The sequence below is a fragment of the Centrocercus urophasianus genome, unplaced genomic scaffold, assembly GCF_019232065.1.
Source record: "Centrocercus urophasianus isolate 14NV4802_14NV808 unplaced genomic scaffold, USGS_Curo_1.0 seq_13, whole genome shotgun sequence".
In the NCBI taxonomy this organism is placed as follows: Eukaryota; Metazoa; Chordata; class Aves; order Galliformes; family Phasianidae; genus Centrocercus; species Centrocercus urophasianus.
The window spans coordinates 34,356,113-34,369,579 of record NW_024884475.1 but is presented as its reverse complement, the minus strand read 5'-3'; the positions used below and the strand labels follow the sequence as shown (position 1 = coordinate 34,369,579).

The following is a 13,467-nucleotide window of genomic DNA, read 5'->3' as shown; positions in this document are numbered from 1 at the left end:
TGTTGATCCACAGAATTCGATTCCACCCCTTTGTTTCATACACACTTCCATGCCAGATTGTCAGACTGCCCCTCTGCTGCCATCTGTTGCTCAGCAACAAAATGTAACGGAGTATTAGTGGGAAGGTTCAACCTCTACTGCCACACTATTGACATCTGCCTCTGATATCATGGGCCAACATAATAAAATAGGAGGCATGACTTTTGGAGCAGCCCCTATGCATGCTGAAGCCAGGCCATGGCAACAACTGAATTGTGGCGATCAAATTTCCTCCTAGGAAGTTAATAAAACAAAAGTCAGGGGCCAGACCCTACTTCAGGTCATTCACTGCAGCATGGACACAGCACAGTTTTGCCTATGATTAATTCAATACTAAATATAGATCTATAATCATTTCCTATCCTAAATCTTGTTTATAGTACAGGACAAAAGATAATGGCAGTAAAATGTCTACAAAGTGTTTAAAAATGTACAACTATCAGTTAATATAAGTTTGTATGGGAACTGTTGAGTCATGGCCTGAACCTCTGATTGATCACCTGAGGCGAGCCATGAGTCAGCCAGAGGAGCACAGGTGAAGGCAATTCAGCTGTGCTGCAGGAAGGGGTGGAGCCAGACTCCACCCCTCCTAGACCTATTTAAGAGCTGGCTACAAGAGGGGAAGGATCTCTTCTGGAGATCACCTCTCTTGGTGTTTTCTGGTGAGCTCAGCTGAAGGGTAAGCTCTTCCACTTATTCTCTTCTTGTGATCGTTGTCTACTTTGCCTAATTCTCTTGATTATATTGTGATTATAACATCTTGATATCTGTTGATTATACAAAGCTCATATGCCACCTAACAAAAACTTTCATTTTTATATGTTCAAAGTTTTCATACAGAAAATATATGGCTCATTACATTCCATGCATAGCAGTGTGGAGTTTTTATGCTTGCTTTATTTCAAATGCAAATCTGTCAATCTAAGAAGTAATTTTTGAGAGAGAGAAAAAAAAAAAAAAAAAAAGTTCAGATTCAAACATTCAACAAGTGAGAAAATAGGTTTTTCAAAAATAGCAGTGCCTAGATGTGTTGATGAGACAGTTTATGGATGCTGATGGATAAATGTAATTTGCCTGAGAATGCTAAATTTCAGCTTGTCCTCACATGTAAGCTATTTGCATTTCTGCAGATATGTTGATTTTACATGCCTTATGGACAAGAAAATGGAAATTTTAAAAACAGCCTTTTCCTATTTATATTTTTATAAATGACTCAGTTCTGTCAGGTTCAGAGACTTGTAGCAATTGATTATGTATGAATAAAAAGATGAGGGGCCAAATCATGAAGATCAGTAGCTAAAATTTCTCTAGTTCTTTTGCAAAAGTAAGAACCAGTTGTCTCTCAGAGGTGTGTTCCTGAATGTAATATACAAGTGCCCTGACATCTGTAGATTTCCCTGGGACATAATGGTTCCAAACGCATACTTGAAAGTTTCAGCTGTGCTAAAATAAGAGATACATGCAGCTGGCACTTCTCAGTCTTTGTATTCACCCTAGCTTTTACAACAGCTAATCACTAGTTGGCACCTCACATTAGTTATAATCCTTATCAATTCCTTCATGAATTATACCATTTCCTGCTGTGGTTCTCACACGTGATGCAACTGGACAACTGGCTCATCACATCTGCACCATGAGGCAGAAGCACAACTCTGCCTGACGTGACAACCCACAAGTGACACAGATTCCAGATCCAGCTCTCAACTCCGTGTGAGAGCTGCAGTCCTGCAGAATAGACTAGCTGGAGAAAAACCATTTTCAATAAACATCAGGTAACACATTCATATGAAAATATTTTAAAATTGTGAGATTACGTGTATGCCCCAAGACAAGATGCTTATTTCTCTCATTTTGCAGTGTTTACTGATTCTCTCTCATGTCATACACTAAACAGAAAATGTTTGAGATGGGCAACATAGTGCTTATCCAGGAATATACAAAACGAAGGAACATCCTTATTTTTCTGTAGAGATTGGTGGATACAAGATGGAAGTTAACAAATGGCTTTTCCTCTTCAACACTGGCTAGGTTGCTTACAGATACCTTAGAAAGCCACCTGAGAACTAAACAACTTGGTGAGGCATAGGGCAGGCCATTAAGTTACCACTTCTCTCAAGAGCGGCACGTGTCTATCCAATGAATATCTACAATCACATTACTTCCAACATAAGAAACCATCAGTCGAAATTATGTATTACTTTAAACATTATAATCTCCTGGCGTTACATTTTCCCCGTTTCTCATGCTAATTTTGGCTTTTTGGACTAGTGATCTTTGTCCAACCTTTCCCCCATCCATATGCAGAGGTCACTTTTCTGCCAGCACTGCCCTTTGTGGCTGGAGATTACTTCCCCTTCAATCTACCATGTCTATTTTGTAAAGTTCACATTTGAAAAATCTGTTTAAATTAAAAATGACAGATAGCTTTTCTGGAACAGTGGTTTACTCATTACTTCATTCATATTTTCAACTCTTTCCTCTTTGGCTCTTTGGTGTGAGTAAACCTTAAGGTCAAATCCACTTAGAAATAGTTTAAAGCAGCAGTTGTTACTTAGCATGGGGACCCAAAGATTAGCTTGAGAAAGATAAGCTCACTTGACATTTCTAACACCTAGCACAAACCAAAGAAAGAACAACAAAACCAAGCAAAGGATAAAATGATTAAATTCTTCCATGAGGATCCCTAAAACAATTTGGTGAAAAAGGTCAGATAACCACTCCCAAATACTCCAGAACAAGAATTACACAGAATCACTGTTCTTGTACTGGGGATTTGCTGGTCAAAGGCAAGTATTTTCTAGAACCTTACATGCTTCTTAGCAGTGAGGACAAAGAATCTGCTTTTCCAGTTACACAAAACTGTGTACATTGTACAAGATCTTACAGGTTCATTACATTTCATAAATTGGCTGCCCTAACTCATCTACCGCAAGAATATTGCATCAGTATGTCCTGTCAACAATATTACAATTAATCAGCTCTAATTTCCTATGTCACTATTACCATCTCAGTTCAGTAAAACATTTAACATAAGCCTGAATCCTAGGGAAGCCTAGAATGAAATTTACTATGATGCACAAATACAAATTTAAATCTAAGTGGCATGGTTTATATTTTACAACTCTGGGACTTTGAATCCTACCACAGTATTTGAATCATTATCCAGAATCTACACGTTTTCTCAGTATCTGCATCCTCATATCTATTTCTTATCTGTTTTGTTCTTTGAGTGCTTGGATTGATATATCCAACCTAAATATTACCCTCTGGAACAGGAATCACATAGATAAAACAATTGTTTTAACCCTTTGAAACATGAGTATAGAGTAAAAGATGTGAGACCAGAGCAAGTTTCAAGGAAAATTGTATCTGTTGTTTAGTTTTTCTGATTTCTCTACTTTGTTAAAGAATAAACATACCTTCAGTAGCTTGAGGGAAAGAAGTTCTTGATGCCATGGCAATTACGAAACCAAGCTGAATTCATCATTTGCAGAATTCTCATTGCAAAGAGAACTTAAAAAATTGAAATAATGAAATGCTGTAAGGCACTGAGAGAATGCAGTATATTTATATGTCACCAAGTATTCTTTGTAATAAATGCATGACAAACAGTCAATTTGAGCTGATACTTAAGCAATTCATGGGAAAAAGTACCTTCTGCTGTTCACACTGAAACTAATCACAAGTACTGATCTAGTGTATAGGTGAAATCAGTTCAGCTAAAAGTCTCTTCAGTTTTCTTTAAAAATGACAATATACAGAACAGAGCTTTAAAAATTAATGTCTGATCCTATTTCAGTGTTTTCTCATAGAATTATACACTATTTTAAAAATAGGACCATGTGCCTTTGGTAAAACATCGCATACTTTGTGATTATTTATATGTATATGAAGTCAGAATTATTTGGAGAACTGTAAAAATGATTTAAAAGACGTAGGTTGAAAATAAATCCCTCTTATGTCATTCTTTCCAGTGCTGTCCGTTCCTCTGCCATTGTTTATGCTGTTATTTTGAGCAGAATAGTTCACACTGTTCTGATGTCTATCCCAAAAGGTCTGAAAAATGGAGTTTCAGTAACTAAGCAGAAATATTTCACCATATAGAAGAAAAATAGCCAAAGGTATTAATTGCTAACAACCCCACTTGCTTCAGTCCCCCGCTTCCTAGGTAAATGGGAAAACTACTAAACTACAGTCAATCTCTTTAACACTGCAGTAGATGAAAAGGAATTCAAAAATTATTAATCACAAGCAGAGAAACATCATCATCTTTGTCTGGTTACATTTGATAAAAATGACAGGACTTTTTCTGTAGCTCTGCTGTAAAGAATCTAGGAGTCTTGGTAAACACAAAGTTGAACACAAATCAGTAATGTGCCCTTGCCAGAATGAAGGTTTGGCTATGTTAAGCAAAGTATCACCAGCAGGTCAAGAGAATTGATTCTTTCCCTCTGCTCAGCATTGGTGAAGTCACACCCCAGGTAACAGCTCCAATTCTTATACTGATAACCAATTACAGGAGAAACCTAGACATACTGGAGCAAGTCTAGTGATGGAGTACCAAGATGATCAAAGGACATGACAACCTCTTAGGTGAGGAGAGGCTGCGAGAGGTGGGATTGTTCAGCCTGGAAAAGAGGAGGTTTGGGACCATCTTAACAACCTTTGGTGTCTTCAGAAACTGACTTAAAATGCCCCTGGACAGTTTGCTTTGGGTGGCCCTGCTTGAGGAGAAGGTTGGATCAGATGTCCCTTCCAATGTTTACCATTCTGTGAGTCTTTGCAGAGTTTACAGAAAAGTAGCTAACACATATTGATCATCTTCCTATGCACAAACCTTACACTGACCAGGTGATAAAACACTGAGTCTGTCTCTGCATCTCCCACCACTACTGGAATTAGAGGCAGAACAACTTTTGTATGGTGAAACTTCTCAAGGAACTGATACCCATCTATGCATTATCACATCTCGTAGTACAGAGAAAGATTAACTCCTTATTCAAGTTGTGTGTCTTTTTGTTTTTTTTAAGTATGAACAAGGCTACTCTGGTACTGTGTAACACAGGCCAATCAGTCAATTTCTTATTTAAATTTAAAGCCTTTAGTTGAAACTTGAAGCCTTCATCTAAAAAGATTTATCCTCTAAAAATACAATTATATTTAATATGAAGTGCAAGATATTATTGATAAAAACACTAGAAAAGAAACACTTTTCAATGAAATCATCAGGGAGAGATTCAAACCCCCAAAAAATAATAACTTATGTCATTTTCAGAGAAAATGAGCTCTCTGATTCCATAAGAAAATATGCTAAATCTTTCAAGAAACTGTGAAACAGATGTTAAGAGTTGTGCAAAGATTATTTTTTTTTTAATATCTGCCTTTAAGGTAGAGGTGTTCCTCAGATCAGTGGTAAGAGTGACTGTGAGGAGACATCAGGATGTAAAAACACAGAAGCTTTGGTATATTGATATACAAACACTGGAATGTCTAAGGATGAAATTCCTGAGCCTTTTGTCTTACAAGAAGTATTTAAATAATTGATACTGCATTGTATTTGTACTCCAGTGTTCACCAGTACGATACAAATCAGAGCATCACATTCTTTCAAATAATTAATTAACAAAAGATGTCTCAAATCTGAATTTTGCCACCTTCATATTCTCTCAAGGTTGCTGATTGGCCAGTTGTTTACAGTGTACATCTTTGCTTAAACTTGAGAATTTGCTACACCTCTAATGGTCTTTGACATCAAATTCTAACAGAGAAATATTTAAACATATATTTAAGATGAATGCTTTGTCTGACAAAGAAACAGGGAATACAAATATTTTTTTTTTTACTCATATTTTAAATATCACTTTTCTTGCAATTCTGACTTAACTGCCTAATGCTATTTTTCAAAACAAAATAAAGAATTTAATAAACCTTCTTACTGAGAAAACTATTGTCTGTTAGGAAATTTGTGCCATATTATTACAGATGATTTACAGAAAATAGGATATCTGATAAAAGTTCATTATAAGAATCCAATAAGGATTGGAGGGGAGGAGTATGGCTAATTTCTCAGAAGGAAGTGATACATTTCTGATTCTAACAATGTTTAAAAGAATCAATAGTTTCCTTATTTTTGCCCCCTTCTCAGGCTGATAAGAGTATTATTGCTGTCATTACTCCACCTGTGCTCCCACTTCACAAATGATACTGAAGAACACCCCGTTTCCCTTCTGATTTCTTCCCACTCAAGCGCCACCAGCCTGTAGAGATCAATATAGAGGTAATAACAACTGTGTTCAGCATTCTACTGCTTAGACTCAGTGAAGAGATGGGATGAACACACAAGAATGTCATGAAGACCATTCAATATGTGTGATTTAGCACATTATACAGAAGTGGATAATTTGTTACTTGTACAGAGTTCTTTGGTTCTTTGGCACTTGTACAGAGTCTCAAATGCCAAATAAATAAGAAGTTAGGGTGTGGGTCAGATCAGGTTGAAAGTATTATAGGAGTGTAATTTAGGTTCAGTATTTTTGTTTTGTTTTCTTTTAATATGTGAAATGTACTGTAGATCACCACAATGTGAATATCAGTCCAGTGTACAAAGAAAAAAAAACATTCATTTCTGTGGTTCTTCAGTGTCAAGTCTCTTTTTATGTACAACAATAACAAACATCTTCCTAGTTGAGGTAGCACACAACATATGAACTCAATCCTGCTGACTTCCCCTACTGATGTAGACAAAAGAACTTCAAAAACTTAGACTAAAAAGCCATCAACTCTGGAAAAAATTATATTAGCTTGACACACATTACACATTTTTGTCCTCAACAGCAGTCTGACTTTCTCCAACCTCTTAATCCACTAGTGGATTTTAATTACAGGAACATCTTTGATTCAAAAGACCTGAAGAAAATAACTATACCTAAAATTTCTTCAGATAGAGAAGGTATACATGAAGAAAAACAGAACCAAATCTGAAGGAGGACCATGTATTTCCTGTGTCTAATTAAAACATGAAACAAAGAATTCAGTTGATGGTACATAGAGCACAAATAAATGGGCGAGGACAAGCATGGACCCAGCACTACTTGGAATGGAAACACAAACACTTTCCCTTTAAAAAAATAAAAAGATCCCATAAATCCAGAGATTAATTTTCCCTTCTCACTATAACCTTGTTTGCCAGGCAAGTATTACTTTTCTAATAAAAATTTATACATGCTAAATCTCCAGTGAATGCTGCTAAATATCATACATTACAATTACTGCACCATACCCTATTCAGTAATATCACTGAAACTAAACTTCAACATTTTATTAATGCAATTTAAATACGCAACGTATAGAATATTGAAATGCTAAATAAAGAAGATGAATCAATGTCTAAAGATACATATTTCTTTATATACATAGACATATATATATATACATATTTCACACACAAAGGAAAAAGACTAAGCATAACTTAAATGACAGAAACACAATAATAACTTAATCACCTAATTTAAATAAAGTTTAAATAAATTTGAAATGCATAGCTGAACAAGATAAGGCCAGCAGCTGATTCACAGTACCGTGTCTGTGGAAACCCTCAGAAATGGTATCCCTCAAAAGGGATACAGGTATCCCTCAAAACCCTGTCAGAAACCTGTTTGGCACTGGAACCAGATCAAAGAGAGTCAGTCCGCACGTGGGGAAGGGTGGGAAGAAGAAGAAAAGCTTCTACAGTCCACTGTTTCAACCCAGCATTTCTTCCCCTTACACTCTAGGTCCTCAACCACTTCTGTGTAGCAGATAATTACTTACAAACTCTAATAAACTAAAAGAAATGGTTTTGGCACAGTCGAAATGTTTCGTATTCCAATACAGTATGATCAACAATTAAAGATCTCAGGCAAGTTGTTTACCTAAGCAGTGGTTCAGGACAGAACCAGGGTTTCCTCTTGTTATGTTTCTTTTCATTTTGAGTAAAAATGGAAAAAAAATAACGTAATGGGTAACATGCTGGGAGCTGGTGAATTACGGAATTACACTGACTTTCCCAGAGAATGATGATTAGACTGGGGCAGGAAAAAGCTGAAAGTAAGCTCCCTGTTGCTATCAACTTGTCAAAGTAGCAAAGACTACAGCAAAACATTGTTAAATTCCAATTTTAAAACTTTTTATATATAAATTTAAAAAAAAAAGAGTATCTGTTTCCCAGCTTTCGATGCCCTGGAATCAGACCCCTGATTTGGTCTTCTCCTCTGGGCTCTTTATGTGCACATGTAAATCCCATGTTTTCTCCACTGACCTAAAGAGGTGTGGGGGAACCCTGCCCTCTCCTCACTGGGACTGTCTCCATCTGAGCTGTCAGCACCTGTCCATGCTCTGGTGCTAGTTATTAGGGCAATATAATAAGTCTGAGCACGAATCCTTAAAACCTTGAAATCTTTATATTAGCTCGGAACATTAAAAATTTAAACACAGAAAAAACATGCCAGAGTTAGAAGCAAATGAGTAATAGGATAGCCTTAATGAAAGCAATCAATAGTAAATCATTGAACTAAGTAGACATTTATATGATATGTGTGCCAAAAAAAGATTTTTATATAGGAGAAACTGAAACTAGAAAAACTATTCATCATAATTAGTAAATACTTTCACAGCATTTTAAGGAGGGAAAATTTAAAAAGCCCCAAAAGAAAGGGTAAGAATTATCAGCTCCTAGAGCTGCTGAACCATTTAAGATGAAGCAAGTTGCTTGCTTCCCTTACTTACATCATTTAATCACAGCTGTGGTTCACTTCTTTCCTCTCCTATGAAGGTGTGATATGTCATCACAACTAGACTTCGGTAATACAAGGAGCACAGAATGAACAGTATTCTACATTAGATTTTGTATCTTTTAGATTTTTTTAGAATATTCGTATATTGCTTCCATATATTTTCTTTTCTTCTGTCAGCTGTTGATTAGAGACAATTCCAACTTGTCCTGACTGGTCATTGAAATTCTCTCCCTAATTCTTTTATATAGATTCAGTTTCTGAATAACATTGTAAGCATGGTAGGCAATTTCTGAAAGTCTTCAGTAAGCCATCCATGCTTTTATTTCCACATTTGTAGATAAAGAATGAGTTGTTATATCAACAACAAAATTAAAAAATCAAAGAATTACCAGAATATAACCAAGATCTAGTAAAAGCAAACTAGAGAACTTGCTGCTATTAGGAGTCAACAGAAGCTCCTCAGTACTGAGCTGAAGGTAGAGGTAAGAGGAGGGTGGTGCAAGCTACGGAATCCTGAGGTTTCACAGATACTTGGGTCGGTTTACTAGGAAGAGGAAAAAGAAAACTAAGGCAACCTCCTATGCTAATCCAAGAGGCACAGAAAGCAGACCAGAGACCGAGCCATATAAACTGTGGTGTCTCCAAGTAAATCTCATCAATTTTCTCTGAAAGTAAATATTGGTGACACAAGGTCTTGACATGAAGCCTAGCAGATGAGAACAAAGGCCTTTCCCTTGTCCTTGTCATTTTTAAGTTGCACAATTTGTCTTCACTTCGTGTGATAACTGTTATGCATCCCAGATAGATAAAACCAGACATTTCAATCCACCTACACATAGAAGCACACATAGTACTGCTCTTTTTTTCCCTTTCCCTTCCAAAATGCTTAATGTCCAAGAGATCAAATGTGACAAAAAAAAAAAGAAAAAAAAAAAAAAAAAAAAAAAAAAAAAACCTGAAAAAAAAAGGAGAGAGACAGACAAATCTTGGTCTATCTATTATCAGTACACTCCCACAGACACATTTCCAAAGCTTCTACAACAATATCAGAGTTTAAGATAGAGCAACATAAACAAAAATCTACCCTCTGCAGATGCTAAAATCTATGCTATTTGATAAATAGGGATTTAGTTCCAATTTACAGGTTCAAAGCCCAGATGATTAAAGAAGAGGAAGCTTGGAGAATACTCAGCACTAATTATACTAATGCTGCTAGTGTAATTAATCAGTTTTGCAATCTGAAAAATTGAGATAAAGAGCTATGAGATCTAGAGATGAAAAGTCACTACATAAGAAATGAGGATCATCATTATCTAAAATAGCACATTAGCACCAATTGGTCTTGGGGCTGTTTTGTCTTTTGACCTCTTTCGCCTGGTTTTTAGAGCAAGAAAGTAGCTCTGATCCTCCGTGTGTCTCCTCCCATGGCCATGAGTGATCAAGGCAATATCTCTAGCTCTGGTTTCTGCCAGTGCTACCCTCTGCTCTCTCCTGTTTTCCTCTTATTCAGCCAGGTACGAGACCTCTACTGATCGCAAAACCATCATGCAGGTTCTCATCTACACGACTCTCATCTCTCCACATCTCTTTTTCTTTCTAGCATATATACTCTCATCTATTTTATACCATATTCTTTTCAGTTCTTTATAAAGCACACAGTACATCATGCTCCAGGAAAGCTCAGAATATGCCTGAAAGATATTTCCACTGAATGGTTTCATGCTTCAGATAAGCATAAGATGTCTTAGCGCAAGAAGTATTAAGACAGAAAGCAAGAAGTCCTCCATTGGTTTGTAAGGTAACACAAGGATGTGAGAATATCCCAAAAATAGAGACATTGTAAGGACAATTATAGTCAGGTCTTTGGTAAAGTGGCAATTACAGAAGTGACAAAGAACTGAAGTCAGCATAAACATTTTCTTTCAATTTCAGTGGGGCCTGCATCTAGCAGGACTTGAATAAGGCTTTAAGAAATCAAGCATGACTGGGAAAGGGCAGATCTCTATCTCTTCTGTTGTCTCAAGACTGAGCAGATTTAAGTACTCAAACATAATGATTAAAGTGGTAGAGAACATTTTACATCTTGGCATCAAAAAGTTGAAGTCGGTATCATTTACATACACAGAAGAAGTTGTTTGCTCCATTTTAAAATCCCTGAAATCTAGCTGGCCCTAGTTCCCTCATTGGCTGACTGAAGAACACACAGTTGTTTTTTTGCCTTTTCACTCTGCTCATGGTGGGCAGCAACATCTTTAGTAGCTTTCCCAAGGGAGCTGCACACAGGAATGAGTTTGGAATCAGACCCTCTTGCCCACACAAGCCCTACCCACAGTCTCACAGTCAGTTTGATTTCAGCTCTGAGAGTTGCCTTTGACATGTCCTGTGATTCCAAGTGGTATCTGTTCAAAAGGTGCAACCACACAAGCATGTGCAGGACATTCATATAGCACCAAGCAGGACTAGAGCAAGAAGACATGTTTGCATGTTTCACTTAAAATTTGTACTGATTTTTATGATTAAGTCTAAATTGAAATAACATATCTCTGAAGTTGTCCAGCAGTTAAGACTAGCACTCTTAAGATTTTTTATGAGAAATATTTAAATATGTATGTATCATAAACCCATAATATTCAATAACTATTATTCTGTACTTGTGACACTATTTTTGCAGACTGTAAATACTTCAAAAGTCTGTACTGACCTAAAAGGACAAATATTATCAACATATTGCAGGCATTAATACTCATATCTATGCAGTCTAAGAATCATCTGGCAGACTAGAGTAGTTTATAAAGCCATTTTTCATGAGCATATAAAGTTTCCTTGCATTATACACTAGTAAAACACACTATAAAAGTAATTTTACAGAGACATGAGTGAGACATCGTAAGGACAGAAATTCATGGAAGTATCTTCATTGAACATGCTGTCTTCGAATACCCTAGTTGAGCTTACATAACAAATACTCTCAAATAATCTGTGGTTTTACATATTGACTGTAAAGTGATGTTTGGCATAATAAATGGCTAAATAAAAACCGTTTGTCTCAATTGTGTTTCAGCATTAGTTTGATGTTGTCCTGGTCCCATGAGTTTAAGGAGTATCTTTAGCACTAGTTTGAAGTAGTTTTCGTGATTTAATTTTATATTTATGCCTTTGCTCAGCTGCAAGAGATTTTTCCAATAAATAAAGAGAGTGGCAATGAATCTTACATTACAGCTGTAAATTCTGGCACCAGGCTACAACGTTAGTGATGCAAAGGCTGTGCTTGTGTTTGTTTTTTTTTTCTTGATAAATATATCAATGTCCGTCTAAAGCCTCTGGTGGAAATATGGCTTCAATTTTTTTCTTAAAAACATGGATCAATCATCGTTGCCCTTGCCTATTCTTTTCTGTCAAAATTTTCAAATATGTTGGAGTATCTCTAGAAAGTTTGAGAAACACTTTGGCTACATGTCTTACAACCCTACTGCGTAACATTTAACTTAGGGCAGCTCTTCCTCACTTTCTTTCAGGTATACAAGAATCTGATCAGCACTGAAAGATGAATGTGAGTAATGACAATCCAACATATTCAAAAGACATATCGCAACATAAGCACCTCTCTTGCCTGCAGAATACTTTGCTATTACAAGCTAAATTAGCTTCCCTGCCCTTGGGCTCTAGGTTTTACACTGCATATACCTAGAAGAAATCATTGGATCTCCTATCAGTTGATACAGGTAGAAAAGGAGAACCATAGGTTCACATGCTAATTAAATTGAAGGGAATTTTGTACTTGGGACTACAGCGTCACTAGGAATATTTTGCAAAATAACAGTAGAAGCTTTCTGTTTTGCTGAACCACCTACATTTTTTCTGTGCTTCGTAAATACATTTGGTTTTAAATGCATGCCTTGTCTTTACAGGAAAGAAAAAAAATAAAAAGCAATTCCAGACAGAAGCGGAGAGCCATTAAGAACTAAATACTTAATTTTGTGATTCTGTAATTTGTCATGACCACTAGTAACAAAGGACAACCTGTATTCATAAATCTCTTATCAGAGTTATATTAACCCTTGCAGGCAGATTCCAACATGCCTCTTTCAAAATGCAAATAGATTGTGATTTGCTACAAGCAAATGAGGAGGAGAGGAAGACAAGAAGAGTGGGCTTTACCTGACGTGATGTTTGCTGCTTTCGCTTTTTTGTCAGTGACGTACTTACATCTCACTGAAACATAACATGTGGAAGTAGCTTTGATCCTTTTCTTTCTAATGATCTGTTCAGTCAGCAACCTTGTCATGAAAATGTGTCACTACTGTCTTGTTAATGCTCACCTTATGAAAGCAATATTCTTTGAATGGAAACATCAAAGATGTTCCTTAATCTACCACAAGGAAAAGTCTCTATTTTATGGCCAACACTAAGTACATAGAGAAATTGTAATACTGCACGTCACTGAAAAAATGCTCTTTGTTATAGCATTGCATAGCTAAAGTCAGCACAATGTCATTGCATTAGTCATTACCTGGATAGCCTCAAAGATACCATAAATAAATAAAAAGTAATTGTATCAATATTTGCTTGAATAAGTAAATGATGCCTTCTTATCTAACTAAAGTCAGACTGATACATTAATGAAATTTCTTCGGACTTGTTTGTGGGTAGAAACCGA

At 36.3% G+C, this 13,467-nt stretch overlaps 2 long non-coding RNA genes across 7 annotated transcripts in view; one reads left to right on the top strand and one right to left on the bottom strand.

The window, feature by feature from the left end:
- Nucleotides 1-13,467, bottom strand: part of LOC122156840 — a 73,772-nt gene that overhangs the window by 45,739 nt on the left and 14,566 nt on the right. The window lies entirely within an intron of this gene.
- On the top strand, nt 679-13,430 carry LOC122156839. The gene is made up of 3 exons (XR_006167665.1): nt 679-718; nt 12,326-12,360; nt 12,875-13,430. It is a non-coding gene; the product is annotated as an uncharacterized LOC122156839 (long non-coding RNA).